Source organism: Antedon mediterranea, chromosome 10 (genome assembly GCF_964355755.1).
Source record: "Antedon mediterranea chromosome 10, ecAntMedi1.1, whole genome shotgun sequence".
In the NCBI taxonomy this organism is placed as follows: domain Eukaryota; kingdom Metazoa; phylum Echinodermata; class Crinoidea; order Comatulida; family Antedonidae; genus Antedon; species Antedon mediterranea.
In genome coordinates, this window is record NC_092679.1 from 21,327,100 (window position 1) to 21,336,331 (window position 9,232).

Genomic DNA, 9,232 nt, shown 5'->3' on the forward strand with positions numbered 1-9,232 from the left:
CATAATGGTATTTATGTGTTTATGTTGTATCATGCACGACACCAATATTATTTATGTTTTACATGCTAATTTGCATATCATTATCACGCTCATATACCTATATGTATGCGCATGTGATATGACAATGCATAATGTATACCACTATGTATATTTTTTTTCCTTTATTAACATAGCAAGAACCGACAACGCCTGGATGAAAATAGCTGATATTACAACTATTTATATTAGCATTACGTGACTGTGTTTTATTATTATTACTCATGTAAATGAATAAAGAATTAAGAAAAAAAAAGTTGTCTGTTGTCCTCTTTTGACTATAGTTTGATTTATTTAGTTAACTACGGTAGTTAAGACAAAATTAACATTTTAAATCATAATGTTTAGTGCATGATACAACATACCGGCGTAAAATATCCCTATAATGTTGTACGCCGGCTCCCATAATTTGTATCTACAGGTGGATTACTAGCAGGTAAGTGACTAACGCAGCAAGACATCCGGTTTGAGTTGGTAAGTTATAAGTAAGCCGGGGAACCACACCGCGTTTGTGATTAAATGACTAGGTTTGTGATTAGATGACTAGGTCTGTGATTAGATAACTAGGTTTGTGATTTAGCTAATCAAACTCATGTTACTTTTTATTTATTTATTTGTTTTCTCTTTAACGGATTGTTAGTAGCCACTGCTTCTGACAAAGTCACGTTGAGAGAATCTATACTCTGTCAATTCTATCTTTTCCAGCGTTATGTTGTCTTCTGAGACAGCATGATGTCTTCTGCGACATCTAACTTACGTGTTCTATCTTTCTATCCAGTGACCTAGCAAATCTTGCATGTCACTAACTTAAAATAATATTTCCGTCGAATTCGGTTATCAAAAGGCTGTATAGGGCGGCTCTTTGAATAACTGTATTTGATATAAAATAGATGTTTCTAAATGAAAAACTGAAAAAATAAAGAAATTAAAAATAAAGAAACCTTTAAAATGTTGAAAAAGGTTCACATAGAAGTCTATATAGGGAGGCTTCTTGCAATCTTTTCGACAATAAAGTAATCTATAATTTAATAATAAAATGGTAATAATAATAATAATACTACTATAATAGTACTATAATTAACAGCAATCCATTCATTCACTATTCTCATTGACATTATACATATACATACGGCCTTCCCCACTATCAAAAACTTGTATAGGAAAATGTATTGTAAACTGCCTTCCAGTCATTTTAGTGTCCAGTATTAGAAAAATGTAAGCGCGACCTTTAAGGTATAGGGCAATTTTGTAAACTGTCTGCTAAATGGCATGGAACTCAGTATCGAACATCTGTGTAAACTAACACAATTTAAAAATTCTCTAGGACTCGTTATGCGAGTTTGGTTGATAGCATGCGAGTTTCACGGCCTAGTACCTCGTCGTTTTCAGTCAGTTATTTAAGAGTGTACTTCTGTACCCTATAGAAATAACTATGAAATGTCAGTGGTAACGATTTGGTGAGAATGGTTGGTTTTTAGGTCCTGTTCCAACCTTAAACCAGCTTGTAAATTTAAATTTTTGGAACAATGTTTTGTTGTATGTTGATACGGTTTGTATGATTCTTTTTTATCTTTTCAAAAAGTTGTTGATGACTGACCGAAGCAATTTAATTAGTTTTTCAACAAAAAAAAACAAAACAATCAACAAGATTTATTTACTGGTCATCAGTTTTTAAAACCAGTGGCACACACTGTCAAAACTGTAAAACCAGAATAAAACAATAAAAAAGAGCAAAATAATGAAAGTAAAAAATAAAGAAAATCCAAAACATCTTCTTTAGACCGCCAGCATGTAAAATGTCTCCTGTAATCTTTGTATGAGCTGAGTAGTTTTACATCCCTCTGCATCCTCTTTGATCATCTTTATTATCTGGTTTCGGCCAAGATCTTTTTTCTGTATTTTGCAGTTTCAGGCTTCTTATGGCTTAGCCTCAGTAATGTGTACAATACCACCAAGAGGTTGTGCTATTTGCGTAGAGAGCCATATGGCGCATTGGTAAAGGAATTGGACTAGCATCTAAGAAGAAGCACAAGTCAACCTTGGGACATATTGCTTGTATCCTTAAGATGCTTTACTCTCATTGCTTTCTTATGGACCTAAAGCCGTTGGTTCCGTGTGTAAACACCAGTCTGTTAAACATATTTGACATTGGTCCACTATTCGAAAAGATCAGTGGTATTTGAAAGGATCTTTCCCATACACACTGTTGGCCATTTCCAATCTGGTGGCCATTTCAGACAATCCCGCTTGCATTCCCTGTTTGAAATCTCCATTTCTCATTTGACATGGCATGATGTGCTTGCTTGAGGAAACATACAAGGTTCAGTTATGATAATTGTAGGCTAATAATGTCGATTTTCAAGAAATTGGTTCATAAAGGCATGCATTTAATCAGACTTCTGCTACTTGTTGACTTTTATTTTGTTTAATAACAGTAACTGTAACTACTACCATTTATTTCATTTATCAGTGTGGATTGATTTTGTACTCTTTTGTGTGGCGGAGTGATATTGACGTTGTTATTGCACATGTGCATTATGGCGGAGTTATACATGTAACCCATTCCATATCAAAAAATAATTAATATCATTCGCATACTGTATTGCATTGGATTCTATGGACGTTCAGAACTGAGCCTTACAGACTTTAGCTGTGGATTTATGTATTTTAACACTTACTAAAATTGATAATAAAAGTAAAAGTATCAGAAGTCGTCCTAAATAATGTAGGCCTAAAATGGAAAAAAATATTATTTGCTAAACCTTTCTTTATTCTGCAAGCTGGGTATCTGGAAATGGCCAACAAAATATGATATATATTGTATCCCTGGTATCATACCGGGTAAGAGAAAAATTAGTTGAATACAGCCCATAAATTATATTATTCATATTATTAGCATTTTCCATAGAAATCAACTAATTTATTACCTTCTCTTTAGAGAGACAGGGTATTTATTGTGCTTTGTAGGTACTTAGACTGAAAGTATTTGGACCAAGTTTAAGACCAGTTGAATGGTAGGCTAATTTTGTTCTATCACAGTATACTCGCTATGCACAATTCTATTGAAAAATGTTATTAATATTGTATAGTTAAGATATGAACTGTTTATTTTTGTTAACTTAGGTTTTAGGATGATCATTTTATTCTGTACTTTCTAAGGAAGAAAAGGCTGAATACACGCTAAATATATTAATACCTTGTGCCAATGTTTTTTTCTTTTGCAGTAGACAATATTAGAAGTTGTCAGAAGTATGACTTGGGGTGTACAGTATTTTATGCGGATGAATATGAGCAGACAATATTAGAAGTTGACAGAAGTATGACTTGGGGTGTACAGTAGTTTATGCGGATGAATATCAGAAGGCTGTGAATTGGGGTATGGTTTCGGCTGATGAAACTCATTATTATATAATTCTTACCTAAAAGAAATAATTGACACACGAAAGAATAAACAACAAATACCTTTCAATCTAACAATTGAATTGACAAAAACTATTAAATAAAACAAAATAACATGATGAATAATTAAGGTTAGTCAAAACATTGAATTGATTTAATTTTTTTTTACTTTTCAGATCATTTTGCTGCGTTTATTTGTGACGAAATTGCGGATGAATATATATAAAGATTATTTTATTATTAGAAGCAGATATGTTTAAGCATTGCGGATGAATATGAGATGATATCTATAAGGAGTTTTACCAGAAAGGTGTGACTTGCAGTATGGTTTAATATGCAGATGAACAGTAAGCCGCCAAAATTAAAATCAGTTACTAGAAGGTTGCGATTGGTTGTATGTTCTCTGCAGATGAATATCAGACGATAAGAGAAGCAGGAAATATGAATATCAGACAATAATTATGAAAAGCAGATATCAGAAGCCGGTGAATAGTGGTATGGTTTCTGGGTAAATTAAAATTAAAAGATATTACGAGAAGTTACCAGAAAGCTGTGATTGGTGTTGATGGTTTCTGCGGATGAACATAGACATTACGAACAATATTAAATCATTCAGAAGAATGTGATTGTTTGATATGGTGCATTAACTATATTATGCCTTATTATATTGTGCCTTATTATATTATATAATTCTAAACAATTGGCAATAATACTGGTAATTTACTAAAATTGAACCAAATTTAAAAACATATACTGTATTGGAAAAAAACATAGGAAAAAACGTATTGAATTTACTCTTTGAATAGAGGTTGTGTTGTTTCTGCTATGTGTATTCTACTATTTACTCATTTCATCAAATGTCTTTAAAACCTCTGAACTCATTTAACATAACCAATTGTAAACGATATCATGTTTTTTTTTTAACTTAGGTGCGATTAGAATTTAGCTAACGCGTAGAGTAAGTTTTTTTAGATTAGTTAGGGAGTACTGTATGTAAGGAGTGTTATCGTTTACATCTCACTTTCATCCAACCATCTCTATCAACGTACTAACCCTTATTTCTATTTCTATTGGTCAATTTCGAAATACAACACTGCCTATATCTGAATGAAATGTTGAAATGAAATTTGAATTCCACTAATTTTTACAAAACAAAAATTCCAATTTTAATTCCGAAATAAAAATGTATATTTAACATATTTGTAAATAGAATTATAGAGTTTTCTCTTGCACATAATTAATATAACGAGGTATAATATGTAACACTTTATGTTAAATTTCTGATGAGTAGGCCTAAGATGCTGCCTATGAAATTTTTGCTCTCCGAAGTGCCCACTTTACGTAATGGACCCTGCCAACCTCAGGGTCCATTACGTAAACTATGTAGAACTGTATAAATGTTTGTTATGATTTTATGGTATCGTAGTAACGAAAAAAAAAAGGAATTTGTAGAAAATGACAAAAATATGCACTTTTCTAAAAATAATTTATTATGCCCTAATAATTATTTGTATATGTGCACGCATATCATCTTACGGTGTCATGGTAACCAATCAGCCCATTTCGAAAATAGCCTGTTTAAAATATTTAGGGTATTGAGGTAACATTCGCAGAATACACTATGTGATATTACAAATAATATAATATATGTATTAATAATGTTGTTAACATTTTTTTTCCTAAAATGGCAAAAATATCAAGTTTTTAAAATTAGGTTATTATGCGATAATATTGCTGTATATGATCATATATTGCTTATCATCATCTTATAGTGCCATAAAACTCCGGTATGTAGAAAAATAACGCATGCTTATTATACTATAGCAACCAGTTATGTCAAAAAATAAAAGAGTCGAAAATTCACCATTTTTCGAAAAATTCCCTGTACTATAGTACAGGGATTTTTTCAAGAAATTTCCCTTATTTCGACCTTTTTATTATTCGATAAAAATGGTTACTATAGCATAATTGACATGCGCAAAACCTATTATTCGACTCTGCGCATGTTTATTATGCTATGGTAACTATTTATATCAAAAAGAATAAAAACTGTTTACTATAGCATAATTGACATGCGCTGAACCTATTATTCGACTCTGCGCATGTTTATTATGCTATAGTAACCATTTATATCAAAAAAATAAAAACTGTTTTCTATAACATAATTGACATGCGCAGAACCTATTATTCGACTCTGCGCATGCTTATTATACTATAGCAACCAGTTATGTCAACAAATAAAAGAGTCGAAAATTCACCATTTTTCGAAAAATTCCCTGTACTATAGTACAGGGATTTTTTCAAGAAATTTCCCTTATTTCGACCTTTTTATTTTTCGATAAAAATGGTTACTATAGCATAATTGACATGCGCGGAACCTATTATTCGACTCTGCGCATGTTTATTATGCTATAGTGACCATTTATGTCAAAAAGAATAAAAACTGTTTACTATAGCATAATTGACATGCGCAGAACTTATTATTCGACTCTGCGCATGCTTATTATGCTATAGTAACCAGTTATGTCAAAAAATAAAAGGGTCAAAAATTCGCCATTTCTCGAAAATTTCCATGTACTATAGCATAATTAACATGCGCAGAACCTATTATTCGACTCTGCGCATGTTTATTATGCTATAGTAACCATTTATATAAAAACAAAATAAAAACTGTTTACTATAGCATAATTGACATGCGCAGAACCTATTATTCGACTCTGTGCATGCTTATTATGCTATAGTAACCAGTTATGTCAAAAAATAAAAGGGTCGAAAATTCGCCATTTTTCGAAAATTTACCTGAACTATAGTACAGGGATTTTTTCAAAAAATGTCCAAATTTCGACCTTTTTATTTTTCGATAAAACTGGTTACTATAGCATAATTGACATGCGCAGAACCTATTATTCGACTCTGCGCATATTTATTATGCTATAGTAACCATTTATATCAAAAATAATAAAAACTGTTTACTATAGCATAATTGACATGCGCAGAATTTATTATTCGACTCTGCGCATGCTTATTATGCTATAGTAACCAGTTATGTCAACAAATAAAACGGTCGAAAATTCGCCATTTCTCGAAAATTTCCCTGTACTATAGTACAGGAATTTTTTCAAAAAATGTCCAAATTTTGACCTTTCTATTTTTCGATAAAACTGGTTACTATAGCATAATTAACATGCGCAGAACCTATTATTCGACTCTGCGCATGTTTATTATGCTATAGTAACCATTTATATCAAAACAAAATAAAAACTGTTTACTATAGCATAATTAACATGCGCAGAACCTATTATTCGACTCTGCGCATGTTTATTATGCTATAGTAACCATTTATATCAAAAATAATAAAAACTGTTTACTATAGCATAATTGACATGCGCAGAACCTATTATTCGACTCTGAGCATGCTTATTATGCTATAGTAACCAGTAATGTCAAAAAATAAAAGGGTCGAAAATTCGCCATTTTTCGAAAATTTCCCTGAACTATAGTACAGGGTTTTTTTCAAAAAATGGCGAAATTTCGACCCTTTTATTTTTCGATAAAACTGGTTACTATAGCATAATTGACATGCGCAGAACCTATTATTCGACTCTGCGCATGTTTATTATGCTATAGTAACCAGTTATGTCAAAAAATAAAAGGGTCGAAAATTCGCCATTTTTCGAAAATTTCCCTGAACTATAGTACAGGGATTTTTTCAAAAAATGTCCAAATTTCGACCTTTTTATTTTTCGATAAAACTGGTTACTATAGCATAATTGACATGCGCAGAACCTATTATTCGACTCTGCGCATGTTTATTATGCTATAGTAACCATTTATATCAAAACAAAATAAAAACTGTTTACTATAGCATAATTGACATGCGCAGAACCTATTATTCGACTCTGCGCATGCTTATTATGCTATAGTAACCAGTAATGTTAAAAAATAAAAGGGTCGAAAATTCGCCATTTTTCGAAAATTTCCCTGAACTATAGTACAGGGATTTTTTCAAAAAATGTCCAAATTTCGACCTTTTTATTTTTCGATAAAACTGGTTACTATAGCATAATTGACATGCGCAGAACCTATTATTCGGCTCTGCGCATGTTTATTATGCTATAGTAACCATTTATATCAAAACAAAATAAAAACTGTTTACTATAGCATAATTGACATGCGCAGAACCTATTATTTGATTCTGCACATGTTTATTATGATATAGTAACCATTTATATCAAAAAGAATAAAAACTGTTTACTATAGCATAATTGACATGCGCAGAACCTATTATTCGACTCTGCGCATGCTTATTATGCTATAGTAACCAGTAATGTCAAAAAATAAAAGGGTCGAAAATTCGCCATTTTTCGAAAATTTCCCTGAACTATATATAGTACAGGGTTTTTTTCAAAAAATGTCCAAATTTCGACCCTTTTATTTTTCGATAAAACTGGTTACTATAGCATAATTGACATGCGCAGAACCTATTATTCGACTCTGCGCATGTTTATTATGCCATAGTAACCATTTATATCAAAAAGAATAAAAACTGTTTACTATAGCATAATTGACATGCGCAGAACCTATTATTCGACTCTGCGCATGCTTATTATGCTATAGTAACCAGTTACGTCAAAAAATAAAAGGGTCGAAAATTCGCCATTTCTCGAAAATTTCCCTGTACTATAGTACAGGGATTTTTTCAAAAAATGTCCAAATTTCGACCTTTTTATTTTTCGATAAAACTGGTTACTATAGCATAATTGACATGCGCAGAACCTATTATTCGGCTCTGTGCATGTTTATTATGCTATAGTAACCATTTATATCAAAACAAAATAAAAACTGTTTACTATTGCATAATTGACATGCGCAGAACATATTATTTGACTCTGCACATGTTTATTATGATATAGTAACCATTTATATAAAAAATAAATAAAAACTGTTTACTACAGCTTAATTGAAATGCGCAGAACCTATTATTCGACTCTGCGCATGCTTATTATGCTATAGTAACCAGTTATGTCAAAAAATAAAAACTGTTTACTATTGCATAATTGCTGTATATGATCATATATTGCTTAATCATCATCTTATAGTGCCATAGAACCCCGTTATGTCGAAAAATAAAATGGTCGAAAAATGGCCAAAATATCAAGTGTTTAAAATTCAGTTATTATGTGATAATATTGCTATATGATCATATATTGCTTTATCATCATCTTATAGTGCCATCGAACCATGTTATCTGGAAAAATAAAATGGTCGAAAATTGGATATTTAAAAAAAAAAATCTTGTACTTTAGTACAGGGATTTTTTCGAAAAATGGCCAAAATATCAAGTTTTTAAAATTCAGTTATTGTGATCATATATTGCTTATCATCATCTTATAGTGCCATTGAACCATGTTATCTCGAAAAATAAAATGGTCGAAAATTGGATATTTAAAAAAAAAAATCTTGTACTTTAGTACAGGGATTTTTTCAAAAAATGGCCAAAATATCAAGTTTTTAAAATTCAGTTATTGTGATCATATATTGCTTATCATCATCTTATAGTGCCATCGAACCATGTTATCTCGAAAAATAAAATGGTCGAAAATTGGATATTTAAATAAAAAAATCTTGTACTTTAGTACAGGGATTTTTTCGAAAAATGGCCAAAATATCAAGTTTTTAAAATTCAGTTATTGTGATCATATATTGCTTTATCATCATCTTATAGTGCCATAAACCCTGTTACGTCGAAAAATAAAAAAAAATTGGATTACTATAACACAATATACGTGGAGCATAA